General features: G+C 33.9%; 1 pseudogene; it reads right to left on the reverse strand.

The window, feature by feature from the left end:
- The window catches only part of LOC149576492 (uncharacterized), a 47,023-nt pseudogene that overhangs the window by 24,573 nt on the left and 312 nt on the right, over positions 1 to 22,138 (reverse strand).

Consider the following 22,138-nt stretch of genomic DNA (forward strand, 5'->3'; position numbering starts at 1 on the left):
TTTCCCACTATGTTTAAACACAAGGTAGAGGTGCCCCCATTTTTGCTCAGCACCAAAATATATGGGAAGAATCTTCATAATTTCCTTATTGATTCAGGAGCTTCATGCAATGTCATGTCATTATCCATAGCAAAAAAGTTAGGGGTCACCCCTCAACCTACCAACTAGATAGTGCTATAGTTGGACAAAATAGAGGTGAATGTCATAGGTGTATTGAAGGATGTGTAGATATAGTTAATAGTCAACCCACAAATTCAAGATGTCATTGATATACATGTAGTTGATATCCTAGAGATGTATGGATTACTTCTTAGTAGAGACTAGATGAAGTGTCTAAGGGGATGGTTTTCCATGAATTTCACTCAGCTTTGGTTACCATGGAAAGGTCTAAACAATCAAATCAAGATAGATGCAGAGCCAAAGTTAAAAAAGATGATCACATATTACAATGCTCCTAATGAGGTAGCCTTCTTACAAACAGATTTAGGCTCCTACAAGGTGATGGTTTTTGATACAATTTTGATCAAAAAATCAAATGATCAAGATATGAACTCCATGATTTTGACCCTAAAAGGTGAGGTTGTAACACAACTCATAGACCATATGATGGCTAATTTACAATTTCTTAGAGAAGAAGTTGACCCCAATATTATCCTCCTTCTAGGATTTTATTGAGTACATAAAGTTAGCCATTCAGAGTTCAAATGTTCATCATGTCAAGAAGTAGTTTCTAAGGTATTAACACAAATGGTGGGAGTAAAGAAAGTTGATGACCCACAAAATGAACCTACATAAAACCAAAGTCTTACAAACACATCTAATGTTGTTGAAGAGATTAAAGGGGAAACTGAAGATATAAATGCATCATATAGCAATACCTCTTCAGATGACATAGGTTTTTCTTCTCCTCCACCTGGAATGATCAAAGTACAAAGAAGAACATGGTACATGAAAGGCTAGGGATGAACTTCAGTGGTCGTTCATCCTCTACCTAAAGTTGAAGAAATTAAAGAACTGGTAGGGGAAATTCAAGACAAACAAGAAAAAAAAACACCTCCTCTATTAAGAATTTACAATGAAGAATCATTAGTCTACCTCCTAGAAAATTACAATGGGTTCCTAAGAAATAATCCTTTAAAGCTCAGGTAAAAGAGAAATTGAGGAAAAATAAGCATAAGGTTAGAAAACCCAAGGAAAGCCTAATTTGGATGCTTCACTTTGACGGTTCCAAATGCAAATCAAGAGCTGGTGTAGGTATTGAGCTAATTGGTCCAAAAGGTAAGCCTTTCTATGCAACATATCAATTGCAATTTACATGTACTAACAATGTTGCAAAATAAAAAGAATTGATTTAAGGACTTCTCTTTACACTGGAGAAAGGAGTTATAGCTCTCATCATCAAAGGAGATTCTCAGTTAGTTATTTGACAAGTGAAATTATTGTATTCTTGTAACGATAAGAGATTGCTTGCCTATAGAAAAAGGGTATGGGATCTATTAGATAATTTTGAAGCTTTGAACATAAAGTCTATTCCAAGGAGGAAAAACATGGTAGTAGACTCCCTTGCTATTTCAGCAAGCCCATTACAACTAGTTGAAGGAATAAAGTTGAAATGATTTTCAGTTGAATTGGTTGTTGCTCCATCTATTCCTAACAATATCACAAACTTCCAAGTTTTCCAGGATGATCAACATATTCTAGAATTTATTATGTGTAGTGGCCATTTTAAGGGACAAGAAATAGATGACACCTTGGATGACACACCTAAGGATATTACAACTCAAGATGATGATGGAATCTTGAACTTGAAAACTAATACTATTCCTAAGGGGATGATCAAGTTAGAGCACATTTTTTATTGTGATGAATCTGTGTTTAATAAAAGAACCATTGAAGAAAAGGGTACCGAGGAGTGCAACTCATATAATTTAGGAATAGAGGATGATCCCAAGATGGTAAGGATTGGGAAAGCACACAATTTACAAGAAAGAGAAGACATGCTTAAATTGCTCACAAAATATAAGGAAATTATCACCTAGAGTTATGAATAAATGAAGACATATGATCCTCAGATTATTATGCATGATATTCCACTTAAACCTAACACCAAACCTTTCAAAAAAAGGCAAAGACCCATCAATCCCATCCTCGAGCCTCTGATAATGAAGTTAATAAATTGCTAGATTGAAAAATTATTTTCCCTATGCATCACTCTACATGGGTGGCTAATTTAGTTCCTGTACGAAAGAAGACTAGAGAGATTCGACTTTGTGTAGATTTTTGCAATTTGAACTTGGCATCTTAGAAGGACAATTACCCATTGCCCTCACTAGATGAAGTCTTACAAATTATGAATGGTTAAAAAATGATGTCTTTCTTGGATGGATATTTAGGTTATAATTAGGTAATGGTAGAAAAAGAAGATAGACTAAAGACTGCCTTTATGACCAAATGGGGAGCCTTTGCCTATTGGAAAATGCCATTTGGATTGATTAATATAGGGGCTACATTTCAACGGGCCATGGATGAAGCTTTTAAGGGATTGATTAATAGATGTATAGTTATCTATATGGATGAGTTGATTGTCTTTTCAAAGGATTGAACTACTCACATTTTTGATCTAAGACATGTGTTCAATAGGTGTCATAAATATGGCATATCTCTCAATCCCAAGAAGTGTTCATTTGGGGTCACTAAAGGGAAACTCGTTGGTCATGTCATTTCTGAAGTTGGCATCTCCATTGATCCTGATGGAGTTGCAGTCATTTTGAAGTTGTCACCCCCCAATAGTCAGAATGAACTCAAGTCTTTCTTTGGAAAGATAAATTTTGTTCAAAAATTCATAAGTAGATTTGCAGAGATTGTGTGTCCACTTAATGATTTACTCAAAAAGGGAGCTAAAATAGAATGGGTTCCTGAGGTAAAGAAATCATTTGAGGATATTAAGGTAGCCATTTCCATGGCCCTAGTATTGGTAAGTCCTAATTACAACCTTCCCTTTATGATATACTCTTTTTCTTTAGAGCATTCATGCACAGGTATCTTGACCCAGAAAAAGGAGAAGAAAGATGAAAGAACTATTGTTTTTATGAGTTGCCCACTGAGAAATACTAAGTTGAATTATTCTAACCTCAAAAAAAAGTCTTTTGCCTCTATTAAAGTGCTAAAGAAGTTCCACCATTACATATTAAGGAGTAAGGGGTATGCTCTCATACCTAACCCAATAGTAAAGACATTGTTGATGCAAAATGAACTTTGTGAAAGGTGAGGTAAATGGATGGCCATACTCCAAGAGTTTGACCTAGAGATCCAACCTATGAAATTAGTTAGAGGTCAAGGGTTGTCAAGAATGATAGCTAATAACTAGATTGGAGATGAAAATAAATTTAAGTTTGAGAAGGAAATAGATACTAAAGATCAAAAGAAAATGATAGTATCCCAAGTTGACATTGGCCAAGGTGTAGTAATAGATGTGTGGTACCAGGATATTGTTTACTATCCCCTATAGAATTGGTGCCCCAATTGGATGAATAGTTCACAAAATAGAGGATTTAAGACAATAAGTTATACAAAAGGAACTATGAAGGGATCTACTTGAAATACTTAGGATGTGAGGAAGCAAAGGAAGTCCTGGAACAATTTCATTACAAGTATGGTATAGGGCATGGTTTGGTAGAAGCGATGGCTCATATGATTTTAAGATCAGGTTATTTTTGGCCCACAATATTTGAGGACACTTTTGAGCACATGCACTCTTGTCACATTTTCCAAAATAGTGCTAACAAAGAAAGGCACCTGGTAGAGCTGCTATAATCTATATATGAGGTACACCCTTTCATAAAGTGTGGGTTAGATTTCATTGGTCTAGTTAATCCACCATCATCAAATAGACACACCTACATTCTTACAACTACTGATTATTGTAGAAGATGGACATAAGCAAAAACTTTTAGAAATTACACTACCAAGTTGGTGACAGATTTCTTGGAAGAATACATTGTTACTAGATTTGGGATGCCATTTGTTCTAGTGTGTGATAACGGATCAGTTTTTGCATCAGAGTTCTTGACTCAATGGTCATTTGAGAATAAGGTTATTATCAAGTTCTCTTCAAATTACTACCCACAAGGAAATGGGTAGTAGAATCTACTAACAAGAACTTGATCAAAGTAATAAGATGGTTATTGAAGGAGAATCCTAAAGATTGGCACACAAAACTCAAATATGCCTTATGGACAGATCGAGTAAGAGTTAAAAATGCTTTGGGGACTTCTCCATATCTGCTCGTTTACAGACAAGAGCCAGTGTTCCCACTTAACCTCAAGATTCCTATTTTGAAATTCATGAGTGGGTATGCTAAAGATGCTGACAAAGTACAAATTAGATTAATGAATCTTCTAGAGATGGATGAAAAAAGGATAACTGCATTAGAGCACATGGCTAAACATCAAGCTATTGTAAAGAGATGGTTCAACAAGAGGGCCACAATAAAATCATTAAAGATTTTTGACCTTGTTCTACTTTGGGATAAGGCAAAAGAAAAACTAGGCAACCATACCAAGTTTCAACACTTGTGGACTAGTCCTTATCAGATTGCCAAAATTCTTAGAGAATTCACTTTTAGGCTCAGTTCTTTATAGGGGGAATTTCTTCCCTTGCCAGTAAATGGGAAATTTCTAAAACATTATTTTGAGGCCTAAAAGAACCAAAAATAATAATAATAATAATAATTAGTTAGATTTTATTTCTGCAATTAGTTAGATTTTATTTTTGCAAGTGTGTTGATTTTCTACAAGTGTGTTTGTTTTTAGTTGTGTGTTTTCTTTTAGTCACGTGTTTGTTTTCAAAGTTATGTCAGTTCATCAAGGTAACATGCACTTGAGATTTTATCTTGAGATATTTTACTAACTACTCATTTGGTTCTAATTTTAGGAAGAGATATTTCTTTGTCAAAATATTCAGACAATTGTGTGTCTTATATCAATTGAGGAACAGATGTTGCTTGTAGAAATAGGGAGACTTTTAGTCTCAAACTCAGGATTCTAAACCAACGAGCTCTCAATACTTTGCAAAATTAAAGCTCGATTATCTTAGGTGTTGTCAAATCAAGGTTGAAGATGGCAAGGGATGATCCAAACCCCAATTGGTTCAAACAAGTGGGGTCTTCTTGAAGGATTGCTAAGATCATTGTTTGGCATGAGAGTTTCTAAAAGGTTCTAAAAGATGAATGCCAGGGATGTACACAAAGGATCGAATCCAAGAAATGACATCGATGTCCTAGCTACACATTCTAAGCATAGTCAGGATACAAAAGAATTTTTAAAAAAGAAGAAAAAGAACAGTGTTAAGATTGAAGGATTCTAAAAGATTTGAAAGGGCAAAAGATACATTTTCAAAATGAAGTATCTTGTACTAAAACATTGCTTCATCAAGTAGTGACATTATGAACTACATGGAGAGATTATTCAAAATTTGCTAGAATATTAAAAGAAAGTGACAACCCGCTAAGAGCCCTCAAACTGTTTTTCTCATCTAGTCAAGCAAGTGATCGATAAATAACCTTTGTGAAGATTCTTAATGAATGAGCTAGGAGGGGTGGAAGATTTTTTTCGAGTTTTCAAAAAACTTAGATAGACTGCATCCTGAGATATCAAAGGGAATGAATACATGAATCACACACTGAGCTCAAAGGTTTTGGATACTAAATTTTTGACTGTGAAGTCACTCAAAATTTTCCTGAAATGCTTGAGTTTTAGTTGATGTTTGACACACATTGAAATAATGCTTGCTAGTGAAGAAATACCTTTGTCATTTCTTCCTTTCATTAGGTCTATTTGTTGTGGTTCCACAATGTACACCCCATTCCCTAGTAGGAATGGGGACCCCCTACTTTATTTTTGGATCTTGGACTCACAATCTTGGATGCAGGAAAATTATTGGGGTCATACCTAGTCTCCTTTCTCGCATCCTAGGTCCTCACCGAGGAGCCTAATTTTTAGGGGATATGTTTTTTTTGAAAAATTCAAAAAAGTCAAAAAAAATTGCACCGAATCAGCTATGCAAGTGTGCATCCCACTTTGGTGATGCACTAATACATAGCTGCATAGCTCTACACTGGCACACTACCAAAGGATGGTGAGGTTATATAAACCCCCCACCCCCTTTACCCTCATTACATTTTCATTTGTCTTCTATGCTCCAAAACATCACAACTCCTATACTCTCAAACTCTGCCAAAGGCTCCCACCATATCTCCCATCAACTCAAGCTCTACACCTCTATACCTATCGATGTGTGACTCCCTTTGTTCAAGACCTATGTTAATGACAAAAAAGCATAATCCCAAATGGGGTGCACTCTTGCACACCTATTCGGGTGCACTAAGTGCACACCCAAATTCAAAGCTTCGATAAAAATAATCGAAAACACACAAATACAAAGGGGCATGTAGTTGCACACATGGCTTGGTGCACTACTGCACACCCCACACACCAAAGAACACTAAACCTCAAAGATGAGGTGTGCCCTTGTGCACCCAGATAGGTGCACTAGTGCACACCTCTACTCAATAGAAATGTTAAAAAACTTAAAAAGAAATGTTAAGAAACTTAAAAAACAAAACTCAAACCTACTGATTGGTGCAAATTTGCGCACCTAACATGTTATGTAGGTGTGTACCAAACCCATAACACAATTAAACACAAGGAAAATAAACAAGGTGCGCACTTGCGCACCCAATTTGGTACACTAGTGTGCATCAATACATTAAAACAAAACATTAACAGTGGTGCACACTTGTGCACTTGATTTGGAACATAGTTGTGCACCTTATCTTGTGCACAGGTGTGCACCTTGTATTTTAAGTTTTTTTAAAGAAAAAAGAGGATAATAATGGGTTTTCATACATTTAACTTTTTTAAGATTTTTTTTGTAATTTTGTAATTTTGATTTTGAACTAATAAATGTCTTTCTTTTGTCATGTAGATATAATGGCATCTTCATCTAGCGAGAAAATGGCACCAAAGCCTATTGTATTCAAGATCCAATGTGTGTTGTCAAAGTCAAGGTTCCAAGATGACTACATAGAGATTAAGGATACTAACTTGGGACACACTGATCTGGGAGAGTTCTTATATGTTTGCAACAAGCCCAAGGAGAGATCAACTATGGTATCTACATTGATCCAGTTAGGGTTGGTGAAGGTAGCTTCATGCCCAACATCAGTACAATCCTCAAAACTTTTAATGACACTTGTACAAAATTTTGTTCTTGAGAAAAGGGTAGTGAAGAGCATAACTAGAGAAGTTTTCCTTGACCTCTGACCTGATAACATTGAGAGAGTTTTTCATCTCCCTAGGGTGGATCAATTCATCATACTCACTTATGAGGCAACATAAAGGTGGTATGGAGAACACTTAAGTGAGGCAACTAAGATCATCCAATCCTCTTATCTTATTGAGAAGACTCCTTTGGGGAAGGTAACAAGGAAGATGGATATGATGTGAGGCTATATGAAGGAAGATATTGGATATTCTATCATTCTTTTGAGTAGAGTAATGGGTTTTCCAATGGTTGGACACTTGAATGTTTTCATGATAAATTTTAATGAGACTATCAAGATGACAAGGATGCCACTTGACTTGGCCACCACATTGAGCAAAAAATTATGTGAATAATTAGAGGTAGTCAAGGACAAGAAGAAGTTCTACATGACTTCATATTTGGTTTATTTGTTATCTGCAAGGGCAACAAACTATCCCAGGTTATATAGGAAGGGCAGTATGTAGGATCCCAATGCTTGGTTATACATTGTCTACCCTTAATTGGTGAAGAAGAAGCTCCCAGTATAGAGCAAAGAATATAGAATCATGAATGATGTGTTCATTTTTGCTATTATCTGATTCATAGAGGGAGACTATGCAAAAATATTATCTAATGATGTAGTAGCATAGATAATAGCTCTTGGGGCCTATTACATTCAATTCAAAACATTCACATATCTAATGATAGCTGGTGCCACTGTCAACCCAAAGAAGCTCCCTAGATATCCTAGTGATAGACTTGTCCTATTGGAGATTACATGATAGATTTAATCTACATATGAAAGGGTCAGGAGACAACGAAGACCATGTTGGACATGGTCCCTGGTCATAGGACCATATCAAGTGAAGCAAAAATAAGATATTCTATCTTTTGAATGGGAGTGGGAGTAATATCCTCTTGAGCAGTACAATTCTCCTAGGTCTTGTTTGGACAATATTGGGAAAGTTCAGAGTCTAGCAGGCAGGGAATTTAAGCATGAAGAGGCTATTGAAGATCATTGGATGAATGCAACGAACAATTACGATGTCCGTATCAGTGACTATTGTAGGATGATTTTGTATTTAGCTAAGAAGGCTTTAATAATAAGAATTCTTGAAGAGATATTGGTGCAAGATTCTAGGGAGCTATTGGATCCTCTATTGAATAGGGATAAAATTGGAGAGAGACCCATAATGGATGTTGAGGTTTATAGAGAGGAGAATGATAATATTAATCATCGAGCAAGGCATGTCATTAAGATGACACGGGATTGGATCAAGAAACCATTCCAATTTGATCCAATACCTGACACAATGGTTTTTCATGCACAAGCCCACCCAAACAAAGGTAGAGGAAAGAAGGTTACTATTCCTACCTTTGTAGCCTAGCCACCGATAAGGCTGAAAATAGTATACCAACTTGACCATCCAGTTGGATATTATCACCCTTTGGAGAGGAAAGGAAAGGGAAAAAGAAAGAGGAGTTCTCCTCAAAGGGCTAAAACAAAAGAGGGTGAAGTACATGCACCTCCTTAATAGTAGGAAGAAGATGTGTAGGAATCATAAGACACTAGGTCTTCTCAAGACTAGCTAGACCCTCAATTGCCACCAGTTGCACCCAACCAGATAGAGGGTGAAACCCAACAAGTCTCTCCTCCTTCATAGGCAAAACCAGCTTCCCCCTCTACCTCTATGAAATAGAAAAAGATTAAGATCCCTATGAAGAAGAGGCAAAGGGTGATTAGAAGGATGGTTCCTTTCCCATCCATCTCAAAACCTATTCTTGAAGGAGAAGAAGAAGGTGAGGAGGAGGATGTGCCCATACAAAGAAGAACTTAGCTAGCTAGAGACATAGAACAAGAAAGGAGGAGAATTTCCATAATGACACTGCCATCCACCCTAGAGGAACCTTTAGAAGTACCTTCTTCAGAAGATAAAGTACAATAATGGGTGGATGACTAGAGTAAAGAGGGTGATGACATATTCAAGATGTCAATTTTTGATTTTATGCCTATAGGGACGGATTCGATTGGGGATAAGATCAGGGATACCCCACAGGTGAACCCTAATAGGAGGACTAGACATAGATGCTACCAAAATCTGAGGGTCTTGATCTTACTCCTTCATCCCCAATACAGGTTCCAGTGGTGGATAAAGGTTTTGTTACTCCTCTGCCTCCAAGTTTTGAAGAAGAATAGGTTCAAAAGAAGCCTTCACAAGAGGAGGAGCCACAAAAAATGGGGAGAAATGGTTGAATATTCTCAACAAGCCTCCCAACACACTAAGGTGTAAACCACAGTTTCCACAAAAACAAAGATCACAAAAGAAGAGCCTTCGCAAAGAGAAAGAACTCTTGGGAGGAGTGATAAGGGAAAGGAGGTAGCCAAATGTACTCCTTCATCCTTGAGAGGTGAGCCTTCAGTTGAACAGATTCCAAGGTGGAATATTTGTAGGACATTTCTCCCCTCTTTCCTTAGTGATGCGTTGAACATCCACTAGAAACTTGCCACGCTACTCATAGAGATCACGACAATAGTTTTTATTAACATGTAGTATCATTATTCCACTCACTGTAGTACTCAAATGATCAGTATTTTGGAGAAATAACACATGATCATTGCCTATATTAAGGTTCAACTAATAGTTATTCTATGAAAGAATCATAGTGTTATCTCTATTAGGTTCTTCCACTGATAGACTTGTATCAACAACCCAACTAAGTTATCATCATATGATCTAATAGGCCCTTATAACCCATATATAGCCCTTCTCTTCACCAAGTATTAGAAAGAACCAATAAATCAAAGAATACATTTCATATAGGAATGATGAATCTTATAAGCTATTGAATCTTGCCCCCTTTGCCACTAATTATTGGTCATGTCACATATGTATCAGATTTAAATTCCTAAAGTGTATCAATTTTGCACAATCTATACTAGATAATTATTTTATCTTATTGAATAGACTATGAGATAGTTTTTAGTATCAATATTGATCATAATAAAAAAGGCTGGTGTAAGCATGTGTTGGACATAATTTTAAGTTTGAAAAAATGTGGGTGAGGGATGAAAACCTAATGAAGTAGTTGAAAGAAGCAGAGGTATCGGGATCAAAATTATATTGCTTTGTAACTAAGATAAAGATGATCAAGAAAAAATTGCTACTTTGGTAATAGTTTTGAATAAAAAGAAAGAATATAGTAGGAAATTGAGGAGCCTAAAAGGGTAGTGATTGATAAAGGAATGGACATGGAACTCTATCTCAAAGAAAAGAAACTATTAGGAAGATATCCTTGGTATGTTAGTTTGAGATTCACTTCATTTCGAGAATACTTTAATATTCTCTACTTAACAAGGAAAACCACATGAAGGTGGAAGCTCATCTAGCCTCATCCCCCTTCACCCTAACATTAATCTAAATTCCCCATTATTATCTAATTACATACTTCATTCATTCATTCATTCATTCATTTATGAACTATAACATTCAATCAATACAATCACACAACATTCATTAATATGATATAAAATTCATTAATACACAATACTAATTAAGACTTCATTAACATATAAAAATATTCATTAACATGAAATAAAAATCAATATTAATATGCAACATTCATAGGTAATTACTTAAAAAAATGTTCTTTCATTATCCAACAAAGTTTATCAAAGAACATTTTTTAAAAATTATTTCTTCTTTTTGTTTTTCTTAACTCTCTTAAGAAAAAGGTTGATAGGAGCATCAATATCTTCCTCATTCTCCTCCTCTTGTGGCACATGTAATGTCAAATTATGATGCCTCCTCCTATTTTTAGGAGCATGAGGTTGCTACACTAAAGGTTCTCTATTGTAAGAACAAGTAAATGAGGTTAAATTGGCATAAAAAATTTCTTTTCTAATTGTTACAAGTATTTAATTAACCAGTACAAAATAACATGCATTTTTGTTACTTGACAAAGCCACGTCATGTACATTAACATTTGGATCTGTCACTACATCAACATGCTAAACACTTTGAACATGCTCCACTTCTTCACCATGATGTTCAACATGCTCTAAAATATTCAAAAAAAGGTTACACGTCAAATTGCAATTGAAGATGTTAAATTATATTCATAATTATGTAATTTATTTCTAATAGAAAATTAATACCTTCATCACTATGATGCACATCATGAGCTTCATCACACATAGATTCTATGAGAGGATATGATGGATGTAGTGAAATGTTACGTGCACTGTTATGTAATCAATTTATGTTCAAAACTAAAACCAAAAAGAATTTTTTGAACTATTCAATTTTATTTACTTTTTATTTGACTAATTTACCCATGTCTCATTTGATGCACCAAATTCTTGGGTATAGCTTTTAGATTCTTGGCATAGACATGAAACCATGAATTTATAGCCTTCCTTCAAGGAAATTGATCATTATCTTCATCCATGTCATCATCATCATCACCATCATCGAACTCATCACTTTGATCATCGTCATCACCACCACCATCTTCATCACCATCATCATCGTCTTCATCACCATTATCATGACCATCATCATCATGACCATAATCACTTTAATCATCACTATCTTCATCAACATGATCATGATCATGATCATCACCATCATAGTCAACATCACCAAAATCATCATCATATTCTTTTCCATCATCATTATATAATAGTTATTCATGATCATCATTTACTTCATCTTCTAATTCTTTAGTATCTTCCTCTTCCATCACATTATACTTTATCGACCTTCTTCTTGGATCATGTCTAACAACAAATGAAAAACCCAATTTGTGTGGAATGCCAAAGTAAAACACTTGCTTGCATTGGCTTGGAAGAACATATGGGTCATCCCCAACTAGCTCAAATGACCTTATATTAATCATTATAAATCCACTATCATGTTCAATAGCAGTCCTATCAAGATCATTTCGATTCAGTGTAGCCTATACCATTTGACAACAAATAGTACCAATTTGATTGAATTAAAGTTTCATTCAAGTATATCAACCAAAATGCCATAGTATCAATTTTTAGATTATTGAGGATGTATGTCATTTCCAGATGAAATATTAGTGACCTCAAAGACTACACTTATCCCAGAATTACAAGTTTTCTTCATGTCATTTGACTTTTTTATGTGAAATTTATGGCCATGGTAGTACATTGCTTTGTGGTATTTGATCTACAATTATTCAAACATGTCAAGATTATTTATATTGATCTATGAGTTGATATTAAACTTATGGGTCATGATTAGTAATTTTCTATGTACCTTTTTATTTCTTAATCCATATGCTAGATCAAGTACCATTGGTGTAACATTGGGATCTCCATTACGATGAGCTTCTTTAACTAATGATGCAACACTATCCCATGTTGATGGACAACCATTTTCTTGAGACTGTTGAACCCATACAGTCATCCAATCAAGATTATTTGTAATATACAAATGTAACGCATCACACTCACAACCAACTATAAAGAAAACAACTAGACTAGTTAGAAAAAACTTATATTGATGATGGATAAGAATTAATTAACTAAAAAAATAACTTATAATTACCTCTCACTCTCCTCAATCTACCTTTCCCCATCAGGTACTCCCCTTCAAATTTGTTAATAGAGTTTAGATCCCAAATGCGATCTACATGGATATCTATTGCAAATTTTAGAGGATATTTGCTAATGTACACCATGGTCTAGTATACCATATATCCCTCTACCATAGAACCCTCAGGATGTGCTCTTTGTCAAATGAAAACTTTCATAAATTTTAAGTGCCTCTCAACCATCCACATTGACCTAGTTTGTACGGGTCCACACAATTCAATCTGCTCAACTTGATGTATGAGGTAGTGTTCTTGAGCATTGAAAAAAGTTGAAGGTAAACACTTTTGCATTTCACACATAAAATGTGGAATTTTTTCTCTTCCAATATTTTATATCTCATTTATCAATTCATTTAGATGATAACCACCTAAAAGAGATTCAACACACAAGATCATATAAACAAAATTTCATAAATGTAATATAATATATGTGAAACAAATCAAAGAAATACTAGTTCAAACCTCATTTATTTTTCAAGATCATATATAAATTGTTGAATACTATTTTCAACTGGTGTGGGAGGGATAGAGGTAGGGCATACTGCAATCATTAAAAAATGATCATTTCAATACATTGTGAAATAATACAATATGTAGTACATGAAATTTTACAAATATATTGTAAATAGAGAACATGGATTACCTTGATGAAGGTACGCCAATCATGTGTTGTCAACCATGACCAAAAATCACCTTTCTTTGATACAAGAGTGCTTATATTTGTAGAAAATCTTGTGAAAATTTTGGTTTTTTTTATGACTTATTTTAATGCATCACTTTGTTTCTCCATTAATAACCAAGGAAGGGCACTGATATTTATGTGGCCCCCATTGCTATTTGATTCAATGAAATCTTTTAGTTCACAATTGGATTCATGAATGTCAATAGAAATTTTGGTAATTTTTTTTCTATCATCCCTTCCATTCAATATTTTCTATAGTGTCTATGTTACATTCTTTCCAGTATGCATAGCATCAAACAAATGCATGATTAAGAAATCTTTGTAGTACAGTAACCTAATAAATTGAGTAGGATAACTTTTTATTCCTCTAGGAATTTGGTCATTGATTCCTTTATGATCTTTGTGAGTATCAATTACATAATTACTAAATGAAATACAATATCAAAATATAAATTTCAAACTTTAGACCCCAAACTAGACATTACCTTGGTGATTTAGTCGATCGTATTCCAAATTCCATAGATGAGATGTCATTCTTCATGGCCTTAATGTTGTCTCTTCTTTCCCATTAAAAAGATGTTTTTCATTGATTTGATACTCATGATTATTGTGGATAAAGTTCCTAAACTCATCAAACACCTACTTTCCTAAACTTCTTGAATGACAAGATTTCATCTTTAGACCACAAACTGGACATGTGAATTATCACTTTGTCTAAAGACCTAAAAGACCATGTACAATTATCATGTGCAACTTAAGAATACAATAATAATGTGTAAGCACTATAACAGACCAAAAATGTGTGACCTCAACAATATAACATACTTCAAAAATGAGTTAACCCACAGACATTATGTATTGTCCATACAAGCATTGCATAGAATTGAAATTGTCTTTGTCCTATTGATCTATAAATGTCATACATGGTGACCTCATTCCATTACTTCAATAACTCGTCAATAAGGGGATCAATTTGCACGTTCATATCTTTATCTTGGTACTTACCTAGTAATTGAATGAATAGAAATATTACATAATTATTATGACCATTTTCATGCACTATTTATAAATTAATTTAGATAACTATTAAATAAAAAAAAAACCTGGTACAATCATTGACAATATTATGTGCTTCCTCTTTATGGGCATCCAAGGAGGAATGTTATTGTTAATAACAAAAATAGGCCACACCGAGTAAACAAATCTCATATCTCCAAATGGATTGACACCCTCTGCTGCCAATGAAAGTTTGAGATTATGAGGTTCTTCTTTAAAGTGTGGCCATGTTTCTTCTATCTCTTTAGATGCAAAACCATTACTAGGCATTTGAATAATTTCATTTTTACTTCTATTGTGTGCATGGTAATCCATAAATTGTGCCAAGCTAGTGCACTTGAATAATCATTGAAGATGTGGAATAATGAGAATGTACCGAAGAAGCTTGTAAGGCACCTTTTTTTGTTATTTGATCCAACCAATATCAACGAATATTACAATCATAAAATTCTATTGCAAATTCATGTTGTTTATGATATAGAATGTGATCATTGGGACATGCAAGTATTGTTTGAGACTTCATTCCAATTTGAGTCATAATGGTAGATAATTCTCAGTACAAACGAGGTAGAATGTTTGATAGTGGTAACAAAAACTTACCTATCAACCCACAACAACAAATATGAATTGTTAATATAATGAATAGTAATTGTATGCTAACATTGAAGATGAAAAAAATGGCATACCTTAGCATATGTGACATTGCTACATTGAATAAACCTTTCACAACCTTCAATTTCACCAACAACACTATAGCAAAGAGAAAAGTTGTTTGGGAGCTTTTGTATAGGGGATCGTGTGCCTTCTCAAGTATAGGTATATCAAGGCACTCTTCATCAACATTATTAGATGTGATAGTGCCATCATTGTGAGCATCTTCATCAGCTATGCCAATACCATCTTCTTCAATCATGTCCTTTAGTACATTATCATTTTCTTCTATGGGAGTGTTATCCTCAACTTGGATATTCACACCTCCATGTTCCTCTAGTAGGAAATCCACATTCAACAATCGACAAAAATCATAACCCCTTTCAACATGACCATGTTGCCTATAATGACTCTGGGTTATTGTGATTAGAATCTTTTGATTCTTTAAGCCCTTACATTTTGTGCAAGGACAATTAAATTTGTTAGCTTCTCTTTAGAACTAGGACCACAATGTAGCCATTGTCTAGTTATTTTGTTCTGGGTTCATATTTTTAGGCATGGTTTTTCTTCATAGGAAAATATATTTGTAAAAATATTGGACATGTTGTCCTTAATGTTTATATCTACACATATAGTTTTGAAAGAAAAATTTGGTGTAACTAATGTGTATATTTGCAAAAATATTGGACATGTTGTACTTAATGTTTATATATGCACATATGGTTTTGAAAGAAATTTTTGGTGTAATTAATGTGTATATCTACAAAAATATTGGACATGTTCTACTTAATGTTTATATCTATACATATGGTTTTGAAAAAAAAAATTTGGTGTAATTAATGTGTATATCTACAAAAATATTGGACATGTTGTACGTAATGTTTATATCTACACATATGGTTTTGAAAGAAAAAGTTGGTGTAATTAATGTGTATATCTATAAAAATATTGGATGTGTTGTACTTAATGTTTATATTTGCACATATGTTTTTGAAAGAAAAAATTGGTCACCTCGCTCAAATTCACCCATATTATAATATCAACAACTTTTGTTGACATAAATTAAACAACTTTTGTTGAGCCTTTCGATTATTCCTTGTTTGTCATGAGTTGGGATCGTTTAATAGGGAAATTTTGTATTTAGTGTAAAGTATGCACATATGAATGTTGTGATTGTTTATTTTAGTAGTTCATTATGATTCATTCTAGTAGTTGTTTGGCTTTGTGTACATGTATAGCTTTGTGTTCAAGCACTCATAGTTGGATATTAGCCCAAACATATTACTATTCTATTGATCAAATGTGGTGGTATCAAGGTTTACATAAAATATACAAAAAAATTAGGTGTTTTTCCCCATGTTTTAGATAGCGTCTAATGAAATGCATAAATTTTGTGGTGTTAATATTGGGACAATACACAACTAGGTAATAGTTGATAATGATTGTGAGTCTTATCTTCAACATCTCTTGAATCCTTAAACAGAATAGTTCTCATTAGTTTAGCAAGATGCTTGACACCTACTTGTTTTCTAGATATCTCTCTTTTTTTTTAAATCTTATGATGGAAATATTCTATTACCATTTTAGCACAATGTCATAGACCACATTTTGTAATCAATTTTGTTCAAAATTCTGTGATTTCTTCATTTTCTAAAATTTCCTTGTCAGAATTGATACTAGAAGAAACCTTTTTTTATCAATCTAATGGTGTTTCTCATTTCAAGGAAAAAATGGAGATTGAGTTTTAGTTGTTTCATAGATTAACTATTCCAATTTCAAATATTTGAACTTGAAGATACTCAAACAATAGTAGTTTGTGGGTTCATGGATTTGCATACCTAAAACAAATTCACAATTCCTCCTATTGCTATAACTTCCATATCCAATTTAGAATCCATCATAAAGAACCTTTTCCCTAATCTAGTTGTGGCATCCCCTATTTGATTTTTTAACACAAAGGCATAAATTTTACGAAAAAATAAAGCCCCTAAATTTTGAAACAAAGATATAAGGAAGCATTATTGCCAAAACAATGCTACTACCCCAAAATAAAGTTTATTTAAATACATATATGACAAATATGATCAAAATATTTCAATTATGTAGCTCTTTTTTCCATTAGAGATAATGACCTAGCAACACTGTGAACTTTTAATATTTAGTCATTACTTTATTATATATTATCTAACATTTTTAGCAAAATTTTTAATAATAAATTATGTTAATAGTTTGAATCTATTTTTATATTACAATTAAGATTAGATAACATGACTTAAATGAAAAATAACATATTTAATGTTATGAAAAACATGATAGAAAAGAGATCTATAATATTTATCTTACAAAATACCAGAATTTCATAAATCCAGCTGCACTCTGAACTAATACTAAGTTTATTTTTGAAGCAAAAAAATTGGATAAATATAATAGAATCCTGTAATATTTTAAACCCTTTACAGATGCAGCAATACATAGATTTTAGTAGTTTAGGAAACAATGAAAATGCAATGCGAGAAGAGAAAAAATTAATTAGAGCATTGGAAAAAGCTTAGCTACATGGATACAAATCAAAGCATTCAGCTCCCCATTATGTAAATCTACACAAGTGATAGATTTGATATAGCCATCTGGGTCACAATGCATTCATATTTAGATGGTATCTCTGAAAGGTAGAAAACCTTACCATTTCCATTCAGATGATACATGTCAACCTTTTGTCCAGCTTCATAAAATAAGTACATTATTTGGTTCTTTAATAAAATTCTTGCAGTTCGTTGTTGAGCTGTTGTTATGCACGATGCTAAACGATAGGAATTCTTGCAAATTCCTCTCTTGAAAAGTTGATTTTGTGAATCAACTCCAAGGTTCCAGGTTGATCTCACAACCTACTAGAATCCATTCAATTGAAGATATATATGATTGTTCACAAGGAGGCCTTTGCTGGTTCATTTTGATTTTGGATGAGATGAAAATCTTCACACTGCTTCAAAATAAAACACACAAGAAAACTATGTTTTTGTATTTTTTATGTTTTTGATGAATGCAAGATAACAATGCAATTAGTATGAATTCCTATTCTAACAAAGGGGGTTAGAAAAGAAAATAATGAAACTTGAAAGTAAATAACATGAAATTGAAAATTTCTAATGGACATAAGTTATGGAGAATGACACATCTACGAATTAAGCTTTCAAAGAGATCGATAAATAAAAAATGAAAGAAGGAGCGGTGCTTCCCTGATTCCAATGATGCAATTTTTGGTGAGAAAATTAGTGAGCATATGTTGTTTCATCCTTTGTCACATTGCAAGGCCATGGAAAGTGCACTCATGCAAGGAAAAAAATTTATGCAGGCACAATTCGATGATTTCTTCTCAAGCTAGTTATGTAGCCGAATTCATCATAACCATAACAAACACCAGAACTAATGAAATGCACAACTAGAAAAAAAGCAATAAACATTTGTCTCAATGAAAATTCCATTAAAATAAATCAACAAAATATGACACATTGAGGCAAGAATTAGTACATGCCAAATGCGAGCACCAAAAGAATAATTTTATTGCAAAATAATGACGACCCTCATTACATATTACAATGGGGTATTTATAAAAAATTGTCTCCTCAATTTGTGTTGAGAGTGAGAAATATTCTTCATGCAATAAAAATACTCTTAATCAACAAAATAAACTAATTACATACAAACTACAATCTAATTGGTGCTAAGTAGGATTCCATCCATATTTTATTCATTAATTGGATGCATGTGCCTTTGCATGTTGAAAAACAAAGAATTATGAGAGAGGAAAGAATGAGAAAGCTCTAAGTTGAAGTGGAAGTGTCTAGAAGTGCCAAAACTGGAAGATGATCCTTTATTGGGCATTTGTTGGAGTTAAACTTCCATTAGAATGTGCTCTTGATGCATGGAAAGCTTTATTTTTAGAACTAGCAGTTAACTGTTGGTGGAGTTTTCTAAAAATGGGCACCTACAGAGCTGGGCACCTCAAAATGGTGCAAAATTTCAAAATTTTACTGAGTGTCAAAAACAAAATTCTGGCATCTGGGCTTTGTTCTTCTTCATCCCAAAGTTATGTTTGGATGTTTGTCCTTGAATTTCTCTATAATCTCAGTAATTTTTGCTACATTTGGTAAATCTAAAGCCTCGTATTTTTCCTTGACCTTTTTCTTGTAATTTTCTACCTCAATTTAGGTGTCAGCAAAATCCCTAGGTTTGGTATCCAATTCTAATAAAACTTTTTCAATCCTGAAGGCTTACCGGGTATCCTCATCATTAGCAGCTTCCATAAAAATCTTCTTAAAACTTTCCACTACTACTTCTACAGGCAACAACTTCTCCCATTCTTCATCCTCAAAAATCCCTAGGCCAACATTGTTGTATTGCTTCTTTGCTTCCAAAATTTGTTCTCAGGCTTGGTCCTTGAGCCTATGGATCTCTGCATGTAATGTTTCTATTACTTTATTACTATCAACAATCTTCTCTATCCAATCATCAATCAAATCTAATTCTTCAGTAGTATAAACATCTACCAAAATCCTATACCTCTGTCCCTTTATTGTCTACAAAATTTGTAAGTCCTTGCTCCAGGCCCTTACCTCATCCATAATGCTAAAGTTCTACTTCAAAATCACTACCATTTTATTCATGTTCTCCTCTATAGTGTCTAGTAACTTTAGGTTCCCCTAAATTATCAAAATTGTTTTATCCTCAAAAATTTCCCACCATTATTGACAGGCTTTCAAAAATGGATCTACATTTATAGTCCCCCCTTCTCTAAGAATAGTGTCCAATGTGTCCTTGGGGTGCTTAGGATCAAGAGGACCAACCACTTTGGCTAAATATCCATTTAGGATCTTGTTCTGCCTTCGAAGTGTTTGGAGTTTGACCTCTTCATGCTCCATGCTCCTAAAGACTTCTTTGATTCCCATGGTCTCCATCAATCGGGTTGTATCTCATGTGGGTCTTCCCAGCATAACCTCTTTGAGTTGATAATATTGGGGACCAAGGCTTTCTACATTTGTGTCTTTAGGAGGAATGACCACTTGCACAAACAACTCCTAGTCCCTTTATTGGTGACAAACACCAATGTTCTTGTTATTAGAATTTCTTTAGAATAACTGAGGAGGGGGGGGTGAATTAGTTATTCAAGGTCCAAATGTCCTATTCAAACTTTTCACTAAGTATAATGAAATCATTCAACCATTCATTCATCCAAGCTTTAACTTATCTAATCAGCAAGTTAGTATAAATCAACATGCAAGTATTACACACAAGAAATCAACACATGACATAGTGATTTATGTGGAAACTCAATTTGGGAAAAGCCACCAGTAAAATGCTACTCAATTTTCACCCTTCTGAAGTGATGCCCTATGAAAGGCCTTCCCTGTTAAAGGCTTACAACACACTGTTAAATGTGACCTTGTTAGAGGGTTTAACCACCCTATTAGAAGTGGGCCTAGTTAGAGGACTTTAGAACATTCAGTTAGAATGCCACCCTATTAAAGGATTTACAAATGGGTGTTAGGCCAACCTAAGTCCATAGGATTTTTAGATCTAATACAATTTCTAGAGAGCATTAGAAAATCTTGACCTGATTACAACATACAACTTATCTTGTAGATCTTAGATCACTTCTCAGCTCATACCCTTGCCTAGCCTTCAATCTCTACAACTCTTTAACAACTTGCCTTCCCTTTCAAGCTTTGTCTCCTTGAGTCTCCATACTCAATGTACTAGTACAATCATCTCTTTGTGGCCACTCATAGAAGTAGAGTGTCTATTGTCTTCCTTCTCCTAAATGTCTCCTTCTTGAAACCCTTTCATCCACTTCATAGATTTGGCACTTTAGTAGCAACAGTATCAATAGCTCTTTGCTTCTTGGTTTATGACTTCTTAAATAGAACTCTTGGATTTCCTTTTCCCCCTTGATTCTTCCATTTTCAATTTCAATTCACATGGTTTAGGTAGGATTCATTGTATCTAACCCATATTCTATTTTCTCTAGAAACTTCTTGAATAATCCTTTAGAATTCACCCAAAAATGGCTTACATAAGATTATGTGCCAACAACTTATCATCCTTATCTTCCAACTCATTCATAGAATTCAATGCAACCACTATGTCAACTTAGATTTGGTGAATCTTCATCATTTGAAATAATGCAGCAGCTCAACACTATTGAAATACTAGTGCTCGACACATATTGTGTTACTCAGCATCAACTATGTTTTTCCTGATGCTTGGCACCTGAAGATCACTTGGCACCAACTGAAAAAATTTTAATGCTCGACACTTGATCTTCACTCAGCACTTGAAGATCACCTAACAAACACTAGAAATGTTTGTTACTCATCTTCCACTAATAATTTTCTTGGCTTCAACTAACTTGCATAGCACCTATTGATGATCTTAGTTAAAGCTTTGCAGTCAATCTTGTTACAATCTTCTTCTTCCAATGTTTCTAAGTGTGACCAACCTCTGTATCTTTGAGTATGTCATCAATACATTACTTAACCATTGTGTTGACTGATCCTTGCACTTCATTACAACATCATAACTCAACCTCTCCTTTAGGTGCTCTCATTACATTTTTTTGATCAAATCCTCTTCATCAATCAACTAAGTGATAGTGCTTGGATCTTATAAGCAAATATCATCCCTACAAATAGTAGGTTTAACATAAATGGAAAAACAATGATTGAAAACATTCTTTTACAACAATATCCCTCTTTTATCTTCAATAACAATGAGCTTTTCAATCAGATTTCCAACACTTGCTTCATGTCATGGGGACTCGGGCTG

This window comes from Cupressus sempervirens, chromosome 1, assembly GCF_028749045.1.
Source record: "Cupressus sempervirens isolate cs-2001-9-10 chromosome 1, ASM2874904v1, whole genome shotgun sequence".
Lineage (NCBI taxonomy): Eukaryota > Viridiplantae > Streptophyta > Pinopsida > Cupressales > Cupressaceae > Cupressus > Cupressus sempervirens.